This window comes from Mytilus galloprovincialis, chromosome 9, assembly GCF_965363235.1.
Source record: "Mytilus galloprovincialis chromosome 9, xbMytGall1.hap1.1, whole genome shotgun sequence".
Lineage (NCBI taxonomy): Eukaryota > Metazoa > Mollusca > Bivalvia > Mytilida > Mytilidae > Mytilus > Mytilus galloprovincialis.
In genome coordinates, this window is record NC_134846.1 from 36,971,609 (window position 1) to 36,996,193 (window position 24,585).

Here is a 24,585-nt window from a genome sequence, read left to right on the forward strand (position 1 = left end):
ATAAAAGAACAGTCAAAATCATCTAGAATAATTTGTCTTTTTTTTTTGTAATGCATCATTTCAATTTTGACCATTCGGATTCAGTGTCTACTGTGTGGATGGTACTCTTTGGGTACTGACATTCCAATAGCGGTGATGATCATTGAAAGATGATACTAACTTTTGAGAGACAACAAAAAAAAAAACCAAATGATACTCGAAAAGAACAATCATATTCATGTATAGGGTTAAATTTTTCTCCGAGAATTGCAACCTTATTTTTTAGTAGATTTGTCTGTTTACATAAGAAGTATACAACATATGGAAGAAGTTCTAAGCAAGAGAAGTTAATAATATTTAACTTACTTACTTACGTACTGCCCTTGTATGCCATTTGCGCGTGTAGGGTAGTAACGAAGATTTTCCACTTTCGTCGGTCGTTGGTAGTTTTCTGTAGTGTGGCCCATGTCTGTTGATGTTTAATAGCGTCTGCCTCAACTGTTCTTCTCCGAGTCATTTTTTGCCTTCCTATAGCTATTTCTTTTACCTTCTGGGTTCAGTGGAGAGCTGTCTTTATGGTATCCTCCTGGTCTTTCTATAGGACATGTCCAATCCACCTCCAGCGTCTTCTCATTATAGTTGTGGCTATATCTTGTTTTTGACATGTGATGAGAAGGTTCCCGTTAGATTTTTTTTTGTCGCCAAAAGATTCACATAATCCTTCTCAGATTTTTGGTATGAAATAAAATTTAAGAACATAGATAACTGACCAATGTGAACACAGGCACTTGTTTCTGTCAATGTGGGGTTTACTATCCATACCAGTACAAAAAAAACACAAGGTAGCTAACGGAAATTTTCAATTTGTTCGCTTCAACCAATATTTTTTTAATTTCCCTTGATTTTTTCACAAATAAAAGTACACCAGTCTGTCGGTAATTGATTTATCTTTACAATGAAACAACTTTCACGTACCTTGAGAATACCCCTCAAACAGAATAACACACTTCAGATGAGAATTATTGACCTTTTTCCAGACCATTGAAGTTGTAAGGACTTAACTTCCGGTTAACTTAGGAAGTTAATATAACTGTGTAATCCCATTGGTCACATTATCTGGTTACTAGTAACTAGTATAAATAAACAGGTAACCAGATGAATTAAACCAATGGGATTGCACAGTTATATTAACTTCCTAAGTTTACCGGAAGTTAAGTCCTTACAAATTCAATGGTCTGGAAAAAGGTCAATAATTCTCATCTGAAGTGTGTTATTCTGTTTGAGGGGTATTCTCAAGGTACGTGAAAGTTGTTTCATTGTAAAGATAAATCAATTACCGACAGACTGGTGTACTTTTATTAGTGAAAAAATCAAGGGAAATTAAAAAAATATTGGTTGAAGCGAACACATTGAAAATTTCCGTTAGCTATCTTGTGTTTTTTTTGTACTGGTATGGATAGTAAACCCCGCATTGACAGAAACAAGTGCCTGTGAATGTGAACCTGATTTTCGAAACTCCATGGCTTGCTTCATATATAAAGCAATAGACAAAAATATCTTTATTGTGATCTAAAATAGTTTTAAGTTTAGATTGTGAGTAAAGCTGGTCAAAATTAGGATGAAGGGTTTTATTTAAAATTATTACCAGGCTCAAGCTAGCAGCCACTCGCTAGCAGCCACTACGCTAGCAGCCAGTTTTCGGATATGTCTATGAACCTAAAAATTGCATAAGATTCAAACGTACTCAAAATGCTTTTATTGATATATAACCAATATATTATCAGTGTTTAATATATAATGAAGCAATCGGAGAACTATTCGATGATTTATAAATATCTAGTCCTGTTCATTAATTTATAAGACAAAAATTATCGATGTCAATATACCAAACAGTGTGCTCCCCGCTTTTAATTTTAATAGTCAACAGTTTTGAGTGTACATAGAATCATAAATATGTATTAAAACTATTGAAATGCTTACAAAATTGCTTGTAACAGGGAATTGACATTGAAATCATCAATTAATTTTGTGATATTGTGTTAAATAGCTTTCCATATTCTCGGCATCCTGTCAAATAGTTCCTGAAAAGTTATTATTGTTCTGCATGACAAGAAAAAAAAGTTGCACTCGTGCATTAATATTTTTTTAATGTGACAAATCTGTTTAAACGAAACATTCTATTTCTGAAGCAATAGTTATCGCTTACTTTTGATTAGACGAAAGGTTTATTTTTTTGTACACAAAGTATGGTGGACAAGGAAATTATTTATAATTTTAATAATATATATTTAAAAAAAATCTAAGCCGAACAACACCCTGGATTTTTTCTCAAGTAGACCTTAGCTATTCAGCTTCAGAATGCACCTAGTGGCGAAAAAAGTATTGCCGTAAAACATTTTTTATTTACATTTCCGTAAGGGTGGGTAGGGTGTCCGACCCCAACTTTGGACCAAATTTAAAAAAATCTAAGCCGAACAACACCTGGATTTTTTCTCAAGTAGACCTTAGCTATTCAGCTTCACATTGCACCTAGTGGCGAAAAAAGTATTGACGTAGAACATTTTTTATTAACATTTCCGTAAGGGTGGGGTAGGGTGTCTGACCCCAACTTTGGACCAAATTTTAAAAAAATCTAAGCCGAACAACACCCTTTTTTTCAAGTAGACCTTAGCTATTCGGCTTCACAATGCACCCAGTGGCGAAAAAAGTTTTCTTATTTAAAGATAACACTCACTACAATAATTCACTAACAAAGCAGAGCTGTAATGCAGAGTTTACCGAATGGAGAGTATGCATGTACAAATCATTTATATGAAGATTACTTTGTCTTTTGACTGACGTAAATGCATTGAGTTCGGTAAAAACACTGGGACGAGGCACTTTATACTGAACAATTAGAAATGATGCCGGTAACGCATATGAAAGTACCACACTCTGTGCATGTAAAGACATTGCATTATGTTTGAATGTTCTGTAGAGGTCTTGCAATGTTTTTTCCCTCTCATTACATGCATCATTTTCTGTCCTCATCCCAGATGACTCACATTAAAGAACCTATTCCAATCATATATATTGTAAAATTGTTGTCGCTTTGAAATATTTGCCAATTGGGTGTTAAGCAAACATAAATCACTTATTTAGAGTTAACTCATTCATTTTGCTGTGTTTTAATTGCAGACGAGTCTAGATGTTCCGGGATAACTGTGAAAAGAACTCGGACCAACAGTGTTGACATCTTTCTATATATTTAATGATATGGATCTAATCCAGAACACCATTGCCGACCGTGCAAGGGTTGTATAGCCAGTTTAGGTCGTTGAAAACTTCCATCATCATCAGAACACCAAGGAATTCATGTTTTATTTTGTCTACTAGAATAACGTGTAAAGGAATTAAAGAAAAGGTAAGGCGAATGGCAGATAATTGCAACCAGCTTGTCTGGAATGTTCAGTAAAATTGACCAGACTCAAGTTGGCAGCCCTTTAAGCGGCCAATCAAGATAATAGCCACTTTTTTTTATTATCTAGCAGCCAGTTTTTATGGTATGTCTGAAAACCAAAAAAACTGTAAAGACTTAAACGTTCCAAAAATTTCAAAATCTGAGTTATTAAAATATGATTTAACAGCGGAATTCGACAACTTCACGGTTTGAAGTGATTCTCAAAGGATTTCAAATAATATCGACTAATTTGGATTAACTACATAACATTAACAACCATGTCGTCTATATTAGGATATTAAGTCTAAGCTGGCTTTCTGCAAAGTATATTTATATACTTAAAATACTTTATTTTAATTTAGGTCAGTGACTTAATTGCTTGACGAATCTTACTTACAGTTTTTGATAACTTTTAAAATATAGGCCTAGATGTCTTTGATAATGTTTAAAAAGTAAGTCATTTTAAGATTTTTCATTTCATCAGTAAAATTACCAACTCCTTAAAAGGACACAAGCCACGAGATATGATCAAAATTAGAAATATGATTTTGTTTGTTTGAATCATTAGTAAAAGTGAAATAATGAAATAATAATTCGCTTTTAACAGCCAATTTTGTTCAATTTTGTCAAAATAAGCAAAGAAACATCGGAAAAGAATTATTTCAAAAGAACTCACTTGCAAGTGAATATTTTGACCTCATTGAATCTGTATTCATGCGACTTTCAAATCAACCCAATAGCTAGAGATTGGGTTACATATGCATTAGTCGGGAAAAGAATGTCAATATTGAAAGTGAAACAAATGAGAACCATTTCGTTGACTGAGTTCGATGTAAAAAAAAGGTCCCGACAGTAAAAAATTACCCTTCCGGAGCACCTGAGATCACCCTTAGTTTTTTGGATGGGTTCGTGTTGTTTATTCTTTAGTTTTCTATGTTGTGTCATGTGTGCTGTTTGTTTGTCTTTTTCGTTTTTAGCCATGGCGTTGTCAGTTTGTTTTAAATTTATGAGTTTGAATGTCCCTTTGGTATCTTTCGTCTCTCTTTTACAATGATTGATATATTGATTTACTTTTCAAATTTGTTCATGTTTATCCAATTGGCCCGGTCAGGGTAAATTTGGACGGCACATACTATATATAGTACTATAAATCATTGTTTCTTTCTTTTCCAGCAGAACTATATATTGAAAGACTCTCTAATTATAAGTTCTACCATTTCTTTGTAGATAGCATCGAATGAATATAGAAAAGGAAAAAGGGGTACAGAATTCCAACCAATGACAAATGGAAGACAAATTCACTTCGTTAAAGGGTGGATTTATAAAGACACTAATGATGTTGTTGATAACAACAAAGGTCAAGGATTATTCAAATATGTCATACAAGATTTGAAATTTCCGTGATGATGGAAAATAACAGTAAGTAAGTTAGAGGAAAATACGACACATCAATTTTCGCATATATAGTTATTTGCTTTATTAATTAATAATAAGTACATAACACGTATGTATCATTATAATACGTTACTTTGATTGGCTAACAACAATCTCGCGTCAATCTAAAATTAACTTATGAAAATTGTATCATACATAATGATATGAGCTCCTACAATAAAGTGAACAGGGAAAACAAAAGAAAACTTGGTAGAAATCGTATTTAACATTACCAAATGTTTAATCATCTACAATATTAATGCCATCCGGCATACATACACAACAAATATGATATTTCGTATTGTTGCAATTTCTATTGCGGTCGTTCTGTTATAAAGCTCTTCAGTGTTTGTGTTATAGCCACCAAGGAAAGGGTAAGTCTGCCTGGAATTTATAAAGTACTATACAAATTATGTCACTTTTTAACAAGTCTTTCGTGAATTCTGAATTTGCCTTGTACTATTCCATTATTCAGGCCTTGTTCCCAGTTGTGTAGAGCATCAACTGGTAGTGTTTATCATGCCGGTTTCTTACAGGAATTTATTTGCATCAAATAATTGGACTGCATAGAAAATGAACTTCCTACAGTATTCCCTTAACAGGGTGGTCCCAACTTAGGAGGGTACGCCTGGTAAGAACCATTATTTGGTCCCATACAATACATTGAGGAAAATTGCTCTGCAATCCCTTCAAGAAATATGTATTATTGTATTGGTTTAAAACTAATAGGGTGGTTAAGGATGTACTTGGGTGAGGTTAGGTGAAAATTAATAAATTAAGAAGTTAAAATTGATACTATAAGCTGGTAGAGCATCAATTAAGGATAAAAATAAGCTAACAATATTGAAAGGTCATGGACCTCCTTTTCGAGATATTCGAGAATTAAAATATGGCGGGAAAAGGCTGACTCGGACTTTTACCTTATATTTGCATTGGTATTATTGGGTCTCAAAACAAAAGAAAAAAAAAATAAGAATCTTCTAAAATTTTGCTAAATGACCTTTCATGAGCTATTTCGTCATATTTCAAAAAAATAAATGGGTGTTATGGGGCAAAATATTTTACATTGTATTGTATGGAAAAACAACAAGGAGTCCGAACATTTGACACAAATTCCAAAACCTTACCTAAGTACATCCTTAAGTTGTTTTATTGTATATGCACCAGTAATACCATGTGTGAAGTCATTGTGAATCCGCAAATCGACTTGGGCAGTTTTTACTAAAATTAAATCCATTCCTGTTGCTCAGTATCTTTAGGGAAATGAAAATTCTCAGTCGAAATGCCTGATATGAATACTCAATATGATAATTAAAGTTCAAAGACACCGTCCTGTGTTGTAACGATACAAAGAATCATATCGGAAAAGTTTAAAATTTATTTGTGGTTAACCCAATGTCTTAAAATAAGTTCTCTGCACTTTGCGCCTCATCTTCGTTCGGTTGTTTACACCTACAAGTTCGCGCGACATATAAACAATCGAACGAAAATGAGGAGCAAGTGCGGAGAACTAATTTTAATTAGATTTGGGGCTAACATGTCAAAGTGCTCAAACTCTATGAAAGGTCAAAATTGGGAGTAATCACATTACTTGTTAAAAAGTACTGCATTATATTGTGCATGCATTTGGTATTGTACTGTAGTTTTATGTTATTATTAAATTAGTATTGTTGTGTATTATTGTATGATAAATCGAAGTTACATTTGTTATATATTAACTTATGTTAAATGGGCCTTAATAGTTGACTATGTGCAGGGTCTTTTTTCTTTGTTTTTTGTTGAAGGCCGTACGAAGACCTATAGTTGTTAATTTCTGTGTCGTTTTGTCATTTGTGAAGAGTTGTCTCATTGGCAATCATACCACATCTTCTTTTTTTTATATTTCAATTGATGTTTAATTTCACTATTGCACTTATATGCATTCCCATATCACATGCCTCTATTGTTTCATGACATTACTTGGTTTTATGATTGAGGGAATGCCCGCGCTTATAAGGATGAAGTGTTCTCATTGGGTGCTGTGCAGAGATGATCGTCATTGGTCTTTTCGTCCTTTCCTTTTTGGTCATTGTGTTGTCTGGTTTTTAGTTTTTTTTCTGGCTTCTGTAGTTGCTTATATCTACAATGTACGTCATTGTGCCTCTGGTGGATACATGCATTCATGCATACAGTTTTCTCATTGCATATCAAACAATGTATGAAATCTCCTCTCGAGCATTTCCTTCTTAATTTTAGATGGACAGTTTCAGAAATTTCACTTCTGTCCGCGCGAGTGAAGTCTCGGCGTACGGGAATAACGCTTGTTTAACAAAACACAGTGTTGATTCCTTTTAAAAAGCTACATCGTTTTTGAATTGATCTGTTATGTGGAACAAAAACCTTAAAACACACAAAAAGTAACGGGATCGAAATAATTGGCATTGAGTCAAACTGCACCAGTAAACTACCAACACGTCAGAAAGAGCAATGAGAACATATATAGTTATTATGTAGAACAACATTTGGGTAAACTAATATGCGACTAATCCACATGTACTGTACTGAGGTCAGAATCAATGCATTATGCAACACTTATGCTCTGATGACGTATGCAGCATCTTTTTAATTGATGATGTAGCTATGAGCTAGCTCTCATGACGTCCAAATTTCCTAACAGAGCATGTAATACGTATTCACATGTCTTATTAAAACATATGATTTGACCAATAATTCCATATTATATCGTAAAACATACTTAATTATTAATGTTCTATGTTTATAGGATGAACGAATCTTTTATTACCGTAGCAACCTTGCATACCTATGAATTATATATTAATCACTATTATTATTGTAGAAATACATTACTGATAATGTTTGCGGAATAATATATACGCTTCTAAAAAAATTAAAAACAACATTTAATAAATTTCATGCGTCCGGAGCGCTTTTCTGGATTTACCTTCTGACATCAGGAACGCTCAAAGCCAAACATTTGAAATCCGAGAATGTATAAGTACCGAAACCGTTGAAGAGCTATATGACAAAATTACCTAAAATTGATCGCTAAATTCATCTAAAGTCAATTTTGTCTAAATAAGCTATACACTTGCAGTATATAACGTACTATAAAATAAACTGAAAACAACATTGTCTAATAAGGTCCGTAGCCATAATGTCGCTGAATATATTAACTAGAGGGCATTTTTCATTCACACATCAATTTGGTTATCGACTTGAATAGTCTTAGGTGGTAATTTTTCAAAAATCTTCAGAATGAGGGGTGTCCGAAGTCCCTGGCTATGGATATTTGGAATATGTTTTGCTTGTTTATAGTCTTTCAAACAGTTAGCATTGACCTTTCCTGATGATAATTTTATAACACTAAACGCCATACTAATTATAATTTTAAATACTAGTATAAATTCAGAAATAATTGTGTGCATTTATTATTGCGAATTTTGAAGAACTGAAAAAAAAAAGAGATTGGTTATTGCAACTTCGGGAACACCTGCAAAAGATATATGAGTTGGATATCAGAATGCGAGTTCTTATTATAAGCACATAACCCAGTTGCATTATTCGCATTAATTAAAACTACGAAAGCGTATTAGGGACATAGAAAAAATAAAAGTGACAGTGAACTTTTTTTTCGAAGTCGAAATTTTGACATTTCAAATCTTAAAATTTCGACTTTAACTCGAAATTATTTTAACTTTTCTAATCTTGAAATTTTGACTTTCAAAATCTTGAAATTTTGACTTTTTGAAAAGTCGAACTTTTGACTTTTTTATTTTGACTTTATGAAAAGTCGAAATTTCGACTTTAAATTAAAAATTTTTATTTTTTTAAAACTCGAAATTTTGACTTTTTCTAAACTTAAAATTTCGACTCCTTTTAAATTCAAAATTTCGAACTTTTTAAAACTCAAAATTTCGACTTTTCCACAGTATTTAGAATCAAATTCAAAACAGTGTAGCTGTGGCCATTGATTGACACATTAAAATCATCCATTGACTGGGACAATTTACGTGAACGTTTGTCTGTAACGACCACTGTTCACGACGTACCTACGATAGAGATTTAAACTGTGGGGTCACCAAAGGTTTCTTAACGCCTTTAATTATAAAATAATTCGAAAAATTAATCAGGAATAACCTTTGTGTTTTGATTTATATAATTGATATAAATCAAAATATCGTGTTATTTCTGATTAATTTTTCGAATTACTTTATTTAGGTGTTGAGAACCTTTGGTGACCCCATAGTTTAAGTGTCTTTAAAAAGTACATAGTGAGCATTGGTCGTTACATACAAACGTTCACCTAAATTGTCCCATTCAATGGATGATTTTAATGTGTCAATCAATGGCCACAGCTACACTGTTTTGAATTTCATTCTATAGTGCGTTTTGCGTTTATCACATTTACAGTCATTTATATCAGCAAGCGGAGAGCCATATACATAATAAACTTGGTAAGCTTATTTTAATAAACTATACCATTTTCAAGAGGTTATTTTAGATAGAAAATCTTGTTTTTGTCGAAGAATAAATAAAATATGTTTCACGTTCAAATATACTAGAACACACCCGCGAAATCGCGGGCATTCAGAGCGGAGTTAAAAGTATGTAAAGTGTTGTTAGAAGTTTTATACCTCCTCCTTCATTTCCAAAATTCCCAATTTTTGGTTTTCTATCAATTTCAATATGAACATACATTTAGTATGTTATGAACATTTAAGTAAGGAGCCTGTAGTTCAGTGGTTGTCGTTTGTTTGTGTGTTACATATTTGTTTTTCGTTCCTTTTTTTTTGTACATAAATAAGGCCGCTAGTTTTCTCGTTTGAATTTTTTTACATCGTCATTTCGGGGCCTTTTAAAGCTGAGTATGCGGTATGGGCTTTGCTCGTTGTTGAAGGCCGTACGGTGACCTATAGTCGTAAATTTCTGTGTCATTTTGGTCTCTTGTGGAGAGTTGTCTCAACATGGCAATCATACCACATCTTTTTTTTTTATCAATGAATTTTGTAAAATATTTAATGAATGGAGAATTTCAGAAAAGGTATCAAAAGTTCACATGAATAATTTTAGCGCTTATCTGTATATTACTATAGAAATAAAGTGTATTAACGTTCAATTCTTAGTTTAGTAATCGATCCATGGTGGTCAATTGACATAGTATACAGACCCTCTCCATTTAATAAACTCTGAACAGAATTAAAATACACTTTATTCGTACTATTTGTTTGTTCAAAGTATACAGAAAAACGCAAACCGGAAGTATAATCTGACTTAAAATTTCGTCCAATGACGGGACAATATCCGGATGCCTTTTTTCTCGTTTTTCTCCCAAAATAACTCAATCTGAATAATCATATGAATGGATTACAAATGCGACTATGCACTGTACATATAGGACACAGAGTCGTGTTGATTAATTTATTGTGGAAAGAAGAGAAGCGACACCAAAAATGAGGTCTTCTCGTTTAATAGTATAGATATTTCAAGTCTGAACTTCAGATATGTGTATCAAGACAACCCCGTTATTCCGACACACCTATATTACGCCATTCAGTCTAATATATAAAGACAAGGGTAATTATTAGTTTTGTCATTAGAATGGCAACTTATACAGTTTAATCAATGTTCCAGAAAAAAAGAACCATTATTTCAAAATTCCAAAACTTGAAAACCGATCCTGAATATGCATGGCATTTTTGGCTACTTGACAGGCGCGTAGCAACCCGTACGCAAAAACGCAGTTGCGTACACATCGAAAATTTGTCAAAAATAAAAATATGGTAAATCTAGTTAGAATAAAACTTAAGTAATAGAATTAATTATAAAGTGTTATAAAAATATGTTAATAGTCACTTTGTAACTATATTCCGTTCCGGAAACTAGTTTTCTCTTTACATTTTCGGGACCAGCATCGTGATTGTGCTGCTGATGCAAACAATTAAAACAGCTGAGTCCTCGGGGTTTCAGAATACAATAAGTGCGTCTACTATGCCTACTTACCCTGACATCTTTTCTGAAGATTTCAAAATGACTGATGAAATAAAACGTGATGTTCTATTAATATAAGGGTAATACTTTTGCAACCTATTCGCCGTTTTTTTTTTTTTTTTACGATCAACGTGTTTTTTGCTTTGTTATTTTATGTTCGGTCGTGCAAGATGGGTGCCTCGTTCATTTAAAATTATAGAAGTTTTTTTTTCTCTATTTTTTTGTTTTTTTTTTCAAATTTAATTATTTTCAAAAGTTGACTTGTTACTCATGAAAATAAGATTTCTGTGAGGTCATTTTCAGTTCCAGGAAATCGCGAGAATGCAGGATTTTGCACCATTTACGTACTCTAGAGCTTCTGTGGGACTTGAGCGGCCCCCAAACCCCTCGCCGTATGGCTTCTTTCCCCGGCATTGCGTACACATCATTTTGGCCTAGCTACGCCCCTGCTTGATTTACCATTGTTTAAACAAGGCAAAGTCAGTGACTTGCTATTGGGAAACCAAACAGGCCTTTGAAACTGCGATGCTAAATGTTCTCAGATCTGACGATCCTATGACAGTGTCGTGGGAACTAAAACATGGAATATGGGAAAACATTTTTTTTCTGTCAACATGCATGTTCTTTCCGAATTCAATATTAAATGTTAATCCATATCTTAATTTAAGAACAAATAAAATTTAGAATGGAAATGGGGAATGTGCCAAAGAGACAACAACCCGACCATAAAGCAGACAACAGCAGAAGGTCACCAAACAGGTCTTCAATGCAACGAGAAATTCCCACACCCGGAACTCGAGGCGTCCTTCTGAATATAAATTGCCAAAATGTGTGGATGACGCTTTAATAATTTGCGTCCGTGTCTACTCCTTCTAAAATTGTAATAACTGTGTTTGAATACTAACATCAAAGTTTTAAAAGTACTTAGAAAAAGTCAAACTTTCGAAATTTCAACAGTCGAAATTTTGAGATCAAAGTCGAAATTTCGATTTAAAAAAAAAAGTCGAAATTTCGAGTTTGCAAAAAGTCGAAATTTCGAGTTTGCAAAAAGTCGAAATTTTGAGTTTAAAATAAGTTGAAATTTCGAGTTTAAAATAAGTCGAAATTTCGAGTTTTAAAAAAGTAGAATTTTGAGTTTAAAATAAGTTGAAATTTCGAGTTTAAAATAAGTCGAAATTTCGAATTTTAAAACAGTTTGAAATTTCGAGTTTTAAAAAAGTGGAAATTTTGAGTTTAAAATAAGTTGAAATTTCGAGTTTAAAATAAGTCGAAATTTCGAATTTTAAAACAGTTTGAAATTTCGAGTTTTAAAAAAGTGGAAATTTTGAGTTTCAAATAAGTCAAAATTTCAACTTTTCAAAAAGTCGAAATCAAGATTTTAGAAAGTCAAAATTTCAAGTTTAAGTCAAAATTTCGGGATTTGAAAAGTCAAAATTTCAAGTTAAAGTCAAAATTTCGAATTTGAAAAAAAAAAGTTCACTGCCAATTTTATTTTTTCCTTCCCTAATACGCTTCCGAATAAAACCTCTGCGGCAATAATTTCAGAATTTAGTAAAATAATAAACCTGTCGTATATATGGAGCGTTGTCTGATTGCCACTCATACCAAATCTTCTTATATCTACATAATGAAATTTAAATTGTAAATTCACGCGTATAAACCTTTTTCATATATTCTTTATGTTCATATTCTTTTCATTCTAGGTAACGGGAAAAAGATTAAGTGGTCATTTAAAATCATGTGATTCTTTGAAATGCAAGCAGAACTTAAAAACGAATCGCTCTAAAAACAATTCTTTCAAATCAATGGATTTAAAAAGAACCAAACAAGACTCGACTAGTTCTTTCAAATCACGTGATTCACAGAAAAGTAAACACGATTCCATAAAAAGACGCGTTGAAAAATTCAATGATGAAAAAAAGAAATATGCAGGTGAAAAAGATGAAGAATATGCCGGACGACGAAAAAGGAAAAAAGAGAGAAAAGAACAAATTGCGAGAGACAGAAGATTAAGACGATATAAATGTTTATACTGGCCGTCAGGGTTAATAATGCTTTGTGGTTGTGTGTTCATTCTAGGTGCTACTATTCAAAGTATAAGTGAGGGTTCTCTATTATGGAAGCAAAGACAAGTATTCCGGATAATTGGACCAGTTTTTATTGTTTTTGGTCTTGTATTATTTTTCATTACTGTTGCTTTTGTCAATAATCATACTGTAAAAATAACAAAACTTAAAGTAGAGGAAGAAATAATACGAAAGAAAGAGCGGAGAGAGCGGGTCTTAAATAAATACAAGAAACAAAAGGAAATAAACTCCAGTAGAAAACCTTTAGCAAGATCTATTTCTGCAACATCGTCTGCTACATGTCATACGCTTGACGAATTTGAATCTTCTGCTCAATTCATAACTGGATCACTGTTAAACGGATGCTTACATCCTAATTGGAAACCATTTCCAAATAAAGATTCAGTCGAAGGCGATACTTCAAAGACTCTTCAAATCTGTTACCTCGAGTCGTCACCTGTGAACAAAAAACTTTTAACAAGAACTATCCCAGGACCACCATCTTCGACATGCAAGACGACTGCCCATTTAACAAATGGTACTAATTTGAAAATGACAAATGGATCTTTACGGCCTTATAAGAAACTGTTAAATAAGAAAGACTCTTATGAGTTCAGTGAATCATTGAAGTGTCTCGAAAATAATAATTCACCGTCATCATCATTAGCATATATGACGTCACTTCCGTCCTCTCACCGCATTACATCATCTGCAACTACATGTCTACTTTCTGAAATACCTTATATCGATGAAACAGAAGAATTATTGATGTAGTCTTTTTTTTCTACTGCAATGAGAATAACTGTAAACAATCGTGAGGAAAAGACAAATATGTGAATAAACTATATACATGTATATGGTAATCTAAAAGGTATAAGTCACTGTGTTTACGTATAATAAATGTGTACTGTGTACACGGATCATGTATAAAGGATATATTCATTCATCAAAACTACAATCAACTATACATTTGACTAGTATACATTTGATAGGATTAAATATCAATTCCACCTGTGTTTGCTTCACTCAGGAAAGTTGAAAAAAAAACTATTTAAGTATATGAATATTTGTGAGTCTAAGTAAGCAACTTACAAGATTTTCTAACTCTTGTATACATATACAGAAAATAAAAATAGTAAGTGCTATATACATTGCTGTTTAAGGAGACAAGGGGAAATGTTTTTGGGGGATACTGTTTCATTGCCGTATATTTTTCAAGTCTGCTTTCATTCATAATGTAATTCAATATACACATTTTTTTATGTTTTGTTTATACTTTGAAGTGAAAGAATTGGTATCTTGAAAACAATCCAATCATTTTTCCCAGTGGAATTTTAATTGCGGTAGAAAGGCTAGATCTCGGATAGATGGCTAGCTGTGTAACGTTCAGTGGCAAATTAAATAACAGGACGAGATCATGGCGATATAAATTTTAACTTAGATTAGTACTGGACGGACAAACTGAGCTGGATTTTTACTCGCTAGTCAGTCGCAAGTGATGATCGCCTCACCCGAGAACATTCTTCTGAGCTCGAACTTTATAATAACCTTTATGAATTAGTGCTAATTATAACCAGATGCTCCACAGGGCGCAACTTTATACGACCGCAGAGGTCGAACCCTGAACAGTTGGGGCAAGTATGGACACAACATTTAAGCTTGATACAGCTCTGAATTTGGATTGTGATTAAATAGTTGACACAACATAGGTTTCTGACACAGAATGAATGTGGTCTAAGAACTTAAAAACTTAAAAATTTTAAATTGGACATTTACCTATTATGGTCCAATATCCAAAATCTAAATACATGGTTAGATTCAGCATATCATAGAACCCCAAGAATTAAATTTTTGATGAAATCAAATAATGTTTAATTTTAGACCCTTTAGACCTCAATGTGGACCAATTTGATAACCGGGCCCAAATATTAAAAATCTAAATACATGGTTAAATTCAGCATATTGAAGAACCCCATATATTCAATTTTTGTTGAAATCAAACAAAGTTTAATTTTGGACCCCGATTTGGACCAACTTGAAAACTGGGCCCATAATCAAAATATAAGTACATGTTTAGATTCAACATATCAAAGAACCCCAAGAATCCAATTTTTTTTAAATCATACTAAGTTTAATTTTGGACCCTTTGGACCTTAATGTAGACCAATTTGAAAACAGGACCAGAAATTAAGAATCTAAATACACGGTTAGATTTGGCATATCAAAGAACTCCAATAATTCATTTTTTGATGAAATCAAACAAAGTTTAATTTTGGACCCTTTTGGCCCCTAATTTCTAAACTGTTGGGATCAAAACTCCCAAAATCAATCCCAACCTTCCTTTTGTGGTCATAAACCTTGCGATAAAATTTCATAGATTTCTATTTACTTATACTAAAGTTATTGTGCAAAAACCAAGAAAGATACTTATTTGGGACCTTTTGTGGCCCCTAATTCCTAAACTGTTGAGACCAAAACTCCCAAAATCAAGCCCAACCTTCCTTTTATGGTCATAAACCTTATGTTAAAATTTCATAGATTTCTGTTTATTTATACTAAAGTTATTGTGCGAAAACCAAGAAAAATGCTTATTTGGGCCCTTTTTGGCTCCTAATTCCTAAACTGTTGGGACCGAAACTCCAAAAATCAATCCCAACCTTCCTTTTATGGTCATAAACCTTGTGTTTAAATTTCATAGATTTCTATTTACTTTTATTAAAGTTATAGTGCGAAAACCAAATGTCTTCGGACGACGACGACGCCAACGTCATACCAATATACGACCAACAAATTTAAATCTCTATCGTAGGTACGTCGTGAACAGTGGTCGTTACAGACAAACGTTCACGTAAATTGTCCCAGTCAATGGATGATTTTAATGTGTCAATCAATGGCCACAGCTACACTGTTTTGAATTTCATTCTATAGTGCGTTTTGCGTTTATCACATTTACAGTCATTTATATCAGCAAGCGGAGAGCCATATACATAATAAACTTGGTAAGCTTATTTTAATAAACTATACCATTTTCAAGAGGTTATTTTAGATAGAAAATCTTGTTTTTGTCGAAGAATAAATAAAATATGTTTCACGTTCAAATATATATTTCAAGTCTGAACTTCAGATATGTGTATCAAGACAACCCCGTTATTCCGACACACCTATATTACGCCATTCAGTCTAATATATAAAGACAAGGGTAATTATTAGTTTTGTCATTAGAATGGCAACTTATACAGTTTAATCAATGTTCCAGAAAAAAAGAACCATTATTTCAAAATTCCAAAACTTGAAAACCGATCCTGAATATGCATGGCATTTTTGGCTACTTGATTTACCATTGTTTAAACAAGGCAAAGTCAGTGACTTGCTATTGGGAAACCAAACAGGCCTTTGAAACTGCGATGCTAAATGTTCTCAGATCTGACGATCCTATGACAGTGTCGTGGGAACTAAAACATGGAATATGGGAAAACATTTTTTTTCTGTCAACATGCATGTTCTTTCCGAATTCAATATTAAATGTTAATCCATATCTTAATTTAAGAACAAATAAAATTTAGAATGGAAATGGGGAATGTGCCAAAGAGACAACAACCCGACCATAAAGCAGACAACAGCAGAAGGTCACCAAACAGGTCTTCAATGCAACGAGAAATTCCCACACCCGGAACTCGAGGCGTCCTTCTGAATATAAATTGCCAAAATGTGTGGATGACGCTTTAATAATTTGCGTCCGTGTCTACTCCTTCTAAAATTGTAATAACTGTGTTTGAATACTAACATCAAAGTTTTAAAAGTACTTAGAAAAAGTCAAACTTTCGAAATTTCAACAGTCGAAATTTTGAGATCAAAGTCGAAATTTCGATTTAAAAAAAAAGTCGAAATTTCGAGTTTGCAAAAAGTCGAAATTTCGAGTTTGCAAAAAGTCGAAATTTTGAGTTTAAAATAAGTTGAAATTTCGAGTTTAAAATAAGTCGAAATTTCGAGTTTTAAAAAAGTCGAATTTTGAGTTTAAAATAAGTTGAAATTTCGAGTTTAAAATAAGTCGAAATTTCGAATTTTAAAACAGTTTGAAATTTCGAGTTTTAAAAAAGTGGAAATTTTGAGTTTAAAATAAGTTGAAATTTCGAGTTTAAAATAAGTCGAAATTTCGAATTTTAAAACAGTTTGAAATTTCGAGTTTTAAAAAAGTGGAAATTTTGAGTTTCAAATAAGTCAAAATTTCAACTTTTCAAAAAGTCGAAATCAAGATTTTAGAAAGTCAAAATTTCAAGTTTAAGTCAAAATTTCGGGATTTGAAAAGTCAAAATTTCAAGTTAAAGTCAAAATTTCGAATTTGAAAAAAAAAAGTTCACTGCCAATTTTATTTTTTCCTTCCCTAATACGCTTCCGAATAAAACCTCTGCGGCAATAATTTCAGAATTTAGTAAAATAATAAACCTGTCGTATATATGGAGCGTTGTCTGATTGCCACTCATACCAAATCTTCTTATATCTACATAATGAAATTTAAATTGTAAATTCACGCGTATAAACCTTTTTCATATATTCTTTATGTTCATATTCTTTTCATTCTAGGTAACGGGAAAAAGATTAAGTGGTCATTTAAAATCATGTGATTCTTTGAAATGCAAGCAGAACTTAAAAACGAATCGCTCTAAAAACAATTCTTTCAAATCAATGGATTTAAAAAGAACCAAACAAGACTCGACTAGTTCTTTCAAATCACGTGATTCACAGAAAAGTAAACACGATTCCATAAAAAGACGCGTTGAAAAATTCAATGATGAAAAAAAGAAATATGCAGGTGAAAAAGATGAAGAATATGCCGGACGACGAAAAAGGAAAAAAGAGAGAAAAGAACAAATTGCGAGAGACAGAAGATTAAGACGATATAAATGTTTATACTGGCCGTCAGGGTTAATAATGCTTTGTGGTTGTGTGTTCATTCTAGGTGCTACTATTCAAAGTATAAGTGAGGGTTCTCTATTATGGAAGCAAAGACAAGTATTCCGGATAATTGGACCAGTTTTTATTGTTTTTGGTCTTGTATTATTTTTCATTACTGTTGCTTTTGTCAATAATCATACTGTAAAAATAACAAAACTTAAAGTAGAGGAAGAAATAATACGAAAGAAAGAGCGGAGAGAGCGGGTCTTAAATAAATACAAGAAACAAAAGGAAATAAACTCCAGTAGAAAACCTTTAGCAAGATCTATTTCTGCAACATCGTCTGCTACATGTCATACGCTTGACGAATTTGAATCTTCTGCTCAATTCATAACTGGATCACTGTTAAACGGATGCTTACATCCTAATTGGAAACCATTTCCAAATAAAGATTCAGTCGAAGGCGATACTTCAAAGACTCTTCAAATCTGTTACCTCGAGTCGTCACCTGTGAACAAAAAACTTTTAACAAGATCTATCCCAGGACCACCATCTTCGACATGCAAAACGACTGCCCATTTAACAAATGGTACTAATTTGAAAATGACAAATGGATCTTTACGGCCTTATAAGAAACTGTTAAATAAGAAAGACTCTTATGAGTTCAGTGAATCATTGAAGTGTCTCGAAAATAATAATTCACCGTCATCATCATTAGCATATATGACGTCACTTCCGTCCTCTCACCGCATTACATCATCTGCAACTACATGTCTACTTTCTGAAATACCTTATATCGATGAAACAGAAGAATTATTGATGTAGTCTTTTTTTTTCTACTGCAATGAGAATAACTGTAAACAATCGTGAGGAAAAGACAAATATGTGAATAAACTATATACATGTATATGGTAATCTAAAAGGTATAAGTCACTGTGTTTACGTATACTAAATGTGTACTGTGTACACGGATCATGTATAAAGGATATATTCATTCATCAAAACTACATTCAACTATACATTTGACTAGTATACATTTGATAGGATTAAATATCAATTCCACCTGTGTTTGCTTCACTCAGGAAAGTTGAAAAAAAACTATTTAAGTATATGAATATTTGTGAGTCTAAGTAAGCAACTTACAAGATTTTCAACTCTTGTATACATATACAGAAAATAAAAATAGTAAGTGCTATATACATTGCTGTTTAAGGAGTCAAGGGGAAATGTTTTTGGGGGATACTGTTTCATTGCCGTATATTTTTCAAGTAGTCTGCTTTCATTCATAATGTAATTCAATATACACATTTTTTTATGTTTTGTTTATACTTTGAAGTGAAAGAATTGGTATCTTGAAAACAATCCAATCATTTTTCCCAGTGGAATTTTAATTGCGGTAGAAAGGCTAGATCTCGGATAGATGGCTAGCTGTGTAACGTTCAGTGGCAAATTAAATAACAGGACAAAATCATGGCGATATAAATTTTAACTTAGATTAGTACTGGACGGACAAACTGAGCTGGATTTTTACTCGCTAGTCAGTCGCAAGTAATGGTCGCCTCACCCGGGAACATTCTTCTGAGCTCGAACTTTATAATAACCTTTATGAATTAGTGCTAATTATAACCAGATGCTCCACAGGGCGCAGCTTTATACGACCGCAGAGGTCGAACCCTGAACAGTTGGGGCAAGTATGGACACATCATTTAAGCTTGATACAGCTCTGAATTTGGATTGTGATTAAATAGTTGACACAACATAGGTTTCTGACACAGAATGAATGTGGTCTAAGAACTTAAACTTAAAAACTTAAAAATTTTAAATTGGACATTTACCCATTATGGTCCAATATCCAAAATCTAAATACATGGTTAGATTCAGCATATCATAGAACCCCAAGAATTAAATTTTTGATGAAATCAAATAATGTTTAATTTTAGACCCTTTAGACCTCAATGTGGACCAATTTGATAACCGGGCCCAAATATTAAAAATCTAAATACATGGTTAAATTCAGCATATTGAAGAACCCCATATATTCAAAGTTTAATTTTGGACCCCGATTTGGACCAACTTGAAAACTGGGCCCATAATCAAAATCTAAGTACATGTTTAGATTCAACATATCAAAGAACCCCAAGAATCCAATTTTTTTTAAAATCATACTAAGTTTAATTTTGGACCCTTTGGACCTTAATGTAGACCAATTTGAAAACAGGACCAAAAATTAAGAATCTAAATACACGGTTAGATTTGGCATATCAAAGAACCCCAATAATTCATTTTTTTATGAAATCAAACAAAGTTTAATTTTGGACCCTTTTGGCCCCTAATTCCTAAACTGTTGGGATCAAAACTCCCAAAATCAATCCCAACCTTCCTTTTGTGGTCATAAACCTTATGTTAAAATTTCATAGATTTCTGTTTATTTATACTAAAGTTATTGTGCGAAAACCAAGAAAAATGCTTATTTGGGCCCTTTTTGGCCCCTAATTCCTAAACTGTTGGGACCGAAACTCCAAAAATCAATCCCAACCTTCCTTTTATGGTCATAAACCTTGTGTTTAAATTTCATAGATTTCTATTTACTTTTATTAAAGTTATAGTGCGAAAACCAAATGTCTTCGGACGACGACGACGACGCCAACGTCATACCAATATACGACCAACAAATTTCCAATTTTTGCGGTCGTATAAAAATAAGAAGATGTGGTGTGACTGCAAATGAGACAAATCTCCACAAAAGACTAAATGAGACAACATGCACAACTATAGGTCCAGGGGCGGATCCAGCCATTTTAAAAAGGGGGGGTTCCCAACCCAGAGTAAAGGGGGGGGGGTTCCAACTATATGCTCCCATTCAAATGCATTGATCGTCCGAAAAAAGGGGTGTTCCAACCCCCGGAACCCCCCCCCCCCCCCCCCCGGATCCGCCAATGAGGTCACCGTACGGCTTTCGATAATGAGCAAAACCCATACGGCATAGTCAGCTATAAAAGTTCCCAAAATGACAAATGTAAAACAATTCAAACGAGAAAACGAAAGGCCTGATTTATATACAAAACTAGAACACACCCACGAAATCGCGGGCATATACAGCTTATGAACTGTTGTAGGATGATTTTTTGTAAAAGATATTATGTATGGAGAATTTCATAAAAGGTATCAAAAGCTCTCTCCCTTTTTCCAAAGTCCGATATTTTTTTCCTTTCTGTTAAATTCAATTATTTTCGTGTGTCTGGCCTCAGACCACAATTATTCTTCTCCTTTGCTACAATGCTTCTTTTGGTAAAAGTAAAATCAAATTAAAAATTTGCACCTTTTCAAACACGAAATAAATGTAACTGCTTATATATAGACCAGTATTAGTCTAATAAAATATGCTTCTAGGACAATCCATCAGTGCTTTTTCTTTTGAGAGCCTTATTAACATGCCAATGGTAGGATATGAATCATGTATAAATGACCAAGACCGACTAAGGCTAATTTGAGGGGTGGTCAGAGGGGTCCTGATCCCGAAATCCCGGGCTTAAAATCATGAAATCCCGAGATGCAGAATTTAAAGAAATTCATATCCCGAAATCCCGAAATCGAAAAATATATCCCCGGATCCCGTAAGGATCAATCCCCAAATCCCGAGCTTAAAAACACCCGATCCCGAAACCCCGAAATAGTTCCTGCCTCCATCTAATCTCTACCTTACTTTCATTTTTGCCAAATCACTATTTTCCCTTTCAACAATAAATTTTTATGCCCCATTTATGGGCATTATGTTTTCTAGTCTGTGCATCCGTGCGTGCGTTCGTTCGTTTGTTCGTTCGTTCGTTCGTTCGTCCGTCTGTCCCGCTTCAGGTTAAATTTTTTGGTCGAGGTAGTTTTAGATGAAGTTGAGCATGTTTTACTTATTTTAATACATATGCAAGTGGTATGACCCCTTAAATAGAAAACATTTCAAAGAAAACAGTAGACAGAATCAGGGACTTTCTATACTAACATAGAAAGTCCATGACAGAATACAGAGAGTCTCTATATCGTCGCTGGGCTTCTAAAATGTAAATTACAAATTTTTCAAGAAAAAAATATCTCATAAACAGGCTTTGAAAATTTTGGCAAAATGCATGCTTCCAAAATGTCGTATGTGAACTTGAACATTTTTGTAAATAGCAGTGAAATAAAAACTTTGACATTTCTGGATTATCCAAGAACTTAAATTATTTTCACAGAAATAAAGAAATGTACAATTATTTTTCCCCAAAGCCATTCTACAACGATTTTCAAGTTTTCATACAACATTTTGGAAGCAAACTTTACAAACAACTGACATTGGCAATTTTGTAATATGTCTTATTTCACACATTTTGATTGGTCTAACTGTATGCTATTTTGTAATACCAAAGATTTCCTCCCGCCCAGACCATTGGTGTCAAAAAGTATTTTTAGCCAAAAAAGTCATATACGACATTTTAGAAGCCCAGCGACGATATATTAAAGTAGTATAATCGTAGTTTACATGTAGATAAACGCGAAAAATAATTGATTGATTTATTGTGGAAGGAAGAGAAGCGACACACAAAACGAGGTCTTCTCGTTTAATAGTATAGATAATAGTATAGATAATGAACGAAAAAAATAAGACCTACAACCACAAGCGACAACCAGTAACTGACAGACACATACAGAATGTGACGGGGTTCAACTTGTTTGAAGGCGCCCCCTCCCCTTACCCGGGTCAATGGTGTAACAGTACAACATCGCATGTTTTTTTTTAGCATATACATAAAAAGGATAACATGACTACTATAAGCATTGAAAAGAACAACAGCACGGCATAACTGCTATTCAACGCTGTGCATTGCTGTTGAAGACGTATTTTTTAATATGATTGTTGCATCGAAGGGATGCCTTAAAATCGGTCTGGATTAACTTTTACCTTTAAGACTTAACGACAAGGTGTATTAAAAGCGATTGAATTGTGGTTTTTGTTAAGAAATATACCCTATTTTTTTTAATTTTTTTTTTTTGGAAAGCTATGTACATTGAAGTTGTAAGTCATCTTTTCAAAAGCTTTTATATTTTGATAACAGTTTCAGAAGTAGTGCATTGCGCATATGAAATATTCTAATTGTACACTAGTGAAGTTATAAATACGCAGACCCCGTTAACATATTGGCGTTAGTAAAAACCTGAAGGACTTTTAAAAATAGGCCTGGGGATAAAAACAAATCCGGGAAAAGCAGCAATACGTCTTCGCTTGATATATCGTAGTAAATAGGACAACTTGCTTTGTTTTGTTTTGTCAACTGGTTTATACGAGATCCTTTTGGACGTGTACACACTGATAGATATGGAAACATAATTTCAATGTTTGATTTGTTTACTACTTTTCTGTAAAAGAAAGATGACATTTATGTTCTAAGTACAGATATCCTCAGTTAAGTCTTAGTATAGTTGCTTTTATCGACCCCCCCCCCCCCCCCCCCAATTTCTACTAAGTTACAACAATGGTCAAGCTGCAACGAGAGAAGGATGACTACTTACAAAACTGTTCACGCCTCCCCCATTTCTACTAAGCTACTATAATGGTCAAGCTGCAACGAGAGAAGGATGACTGCTTACAAAACTGTTCACGCCTCTTCATATCGTAGTTGCATGTTCAAAGAAAAAAGTTGAAAGTCTTGTTTTCAATTTTCCCATATACAGTTTATTGTGGGCATTTTCAATTGCGTAACTTGTCAATAGTTTCCAGTGGGGTAAACAATCTGAAGCATGGAAATGGATGGTTCAAGTACGAAACTGGCGTAGCAAGAGAGTTTTCAGCATTTATGAATGCAAGAAGTTGAATTCTATATTGACTTGATTGTGCTCAAGTTAACGACGAATGAAAAATAGTTCATGCATTATCAGGACTAAATCATATTAACAATAATCCACTAAATAGGTTCTGGAAACGGGATCGAACAGGAAAAAAAGAAGAAATTTCGACTATTACTTCAAATAAAAGTCCTATGAGACATGCATTCATTTTGTCTGAAAGACATGTTTCAATGGTTCCCTAACGTGCACATATTATGGTGCTCTCCTAGTAGGATATTGCGTACTCATTCCGACTGGACGTGGTTACGTATTTATACATCCATAAATGAAGTGATATGATGTATATCCAGTTGCTAGTACTAAATTATCAACTTGATCATCATTCACCTTATATAGGGTTCCCTGACTATATAACCTTTTCCATAATTAAATGACACAAGGCTATTTGCCAACAAAGTCTATATCTAAATTATTTGATCAAAAATTGGTTCAATAGGTCACAAATATACTATGCTGCTTGTTTAAGAATCAATGAAAATTTATGGCAAGCCGTTCTCGTCAAAACTATGTTTAAACCATTTTTCAAAAATTTTACACATTGAGAATTACAACAAAGTACACTGAGATTTAAAAACTTCAAAACACACACTGAGAATTAAAACTTACACACTGAGAATTGAAAATTACACACTGAGATTTCATAAAGACGCACTGAGATTACAAAAATGAAAAACACACACTGAGAATAGAAAATTACACACTGAGAATTGAAAATGACACACTGAAAATTGAAAATTACACACTGGGAATTGAAAATTACACACTGAGATTTCAAAAAGACACAATGAGAATAAATAAACTGAAAACACACACTGAGAATTTGAAATTACACACTGAGAATTTAAAATTACACACTGAGATTTGTGCGCACTTTTTATGCGCACATATCTAATTAGCATACTTAATCTGAAT

General features: G+C 33.2%; 1 protein-coding gene across 7 annotated transcripts in view; it reads left to right on the plus strand.

Moving 5' to 3' along the window:
• Positions 1 to 24,585, plus strand: part of LOC143044938 (uncharacterized) — a 69,321-nt gene that overhangs the window by 30,934 nt on the left and 13,802 nt on the right. For 2 of the 7 annotated variants that reach the window (XR_012968807.1, XR_012968808.1), the window contains 3 exons: positions 3,157 to 3,382; positions 4,646 to 4,837; positions 12,544 to 14,161. The gene's annotated coding sequence lies outside the window, so the exon portion shown is untranslated. Of the gene's footprint in view, positions 1 to 1,159; positions 1,277 to 3,156; positions 3,383 to 4,645; positions 4,838 to 5,212; positions 5,227 to 5,327; positions 5,768 to 9,262; positions 9,288 to 12,543; positions 14,162 to 24,585 lie in introns of those variants that run through there. The other 5 variants (XR_012968810.1, XR_012968809.1, XR_012968812.1 and 2 more) reach the window with 5 other exon arrangements.